The 1,566-nt window shown below is 24.9% G+C and overlaps 1 pseudogene; it reads right to left on the bottom strand.

Moving 5' to 3' along the window:
• Positions 1-1,254: 1,254 nt before the first annotated feature.
• On the bottom strand, positions 1,255-1,344 carry LOC112469487 (annotated as a pseudogene).
• Between the last annotated feature and the right edge of the window lie 222 nt (positions 1,345-1,566).

The following is a 1,566-nucleotide window of genomic DNA, read 5'->3' as shown; positions in this document are numbered from 1 at the left end:
CATAAGTAGAATGACAAATGCAGTTTGGGCCAAATGCAATGTTCCTTCACATTTATTAGAAAAGCAGACAAAAGAGACCAGAAGCATACAGCAATAAACACTGTTTGTTTGATTACCTTAATCTAATCGAGAATTTTCAACCAGTAGAGGACTTTTATATCTAGCACAGCATAACAATGAAGTTAGCTTTTCTTATCTCTGATAATAAAAATCCTCAACTCTAAAGCATCTTTTGTGAATATTTTTCAAATAACATAGCATATTCCATTTTCTAAAAGTTGACATATACATAAATATCAAGTTTTATAAAATATTTTTAATAAACTCAAGAGTGATTACAAGCTCAGTAAAGTTAAGAAAGTATTAACAAAGTTCATTTGTAATTATTATATCAATCTTCACCTATTTTGATGTTCCCATATAATTTTTTTCCATAAAATAATTTCAAATCTGAAAAAAGATTAAAAAATTTAGTTGTATATTTTCTCTAACTATAGATTTAATTATAAAAAATGATTTATAATTATTAATTCATTAGCAATTAACTTATATGAAATAATCCATAAAATACAATGTTTTATTAACAAAGTAAATTTCTCAACAGACCAGTGGAGTTTCATAAGTTTCATCACTCATACAATTAACTTTTATTTTGAGTGTAAACAGAAAACAACTTTGAATTTCCTACATAAATCAAAAGACAGTCATAGTTCCTCTGTGAGATATATTTTAATCATACTTGAAAACATTTTAAATAGCCTAAATTGCTTAAAACAAATTCTTTTCCCACATTTTTCTAATAATCTTGGTAATACTTTTAGAATGTCTTCTCTTGCTGACCAAGAAATCTTCCTTTGGCCTTTAATTATACTTTTTAATCAGACATAAATTTTCTCTTCCATATTTAAGCAAATTTAAGAAATGTGAAGACATAAACAAATACAAAGAAATTAATGTTTGGTTAATAAATTTTAGACTCAAAAAACATTCTGCACCTACATTTCAAAATATAACAGCATGATGATGTATTTCCAAATTTTTACTATTACATTTTAATTTCAAAATTGCTATCATTGTCAGAGTAATGTGTATGTTAAACAAAAAAGTTACATTACCCTCCAGAAATTATTTTCCTCACAATAGCTATAAAAATCATACATTGTGAACAGCTTATAAAATAAAATTTTACTTATTAAAACTGCTTTTTTATTCTGTTCTAATATCCAATTTCATATCAAGAAAAGCCATATTTAAAAAAATATCGAACTCTTCATGAATTTATATGTCATCCTTGCTAATCTTCTTTGTATTGTTCCATTTTTAGTATATGTGCTGCCAAAGCAAGCATATCAAGAAACACTTTTAATTGGAAACTGCAAATGAGAATAAGACTAATCACAAAATTAAAAGAAATAAAATAACCACTATTAACTAGTTCATAGTTATATGAAAAAAGAGTTTTTGTTGAATGAGGAATTTCTATGTGATATATGTTGTTATTGTTTATAAATTTATAGTTTGGCACAAAAGGTGATTAAAATATTATTTAAATATATGGTTTCTTTC

Source organism: Pteropus alecto, unplaced genomic scaffold (genome assembly GCF_000325575.1).
Source record: "Pteropus alecto unplaced genomic scaffold, ASM32557v1 scaffold146, whole genome shotgun sequence".
Lineage (NCBI taxonomy): Eukaryota > Metazoa > Chordata > Mammalia > Chiroptera > Pteropodidae > Pteropus > Pteropus alecto.
This window is presented reverse-complemented; position numbering and strand designations above follow the sequence as displayed.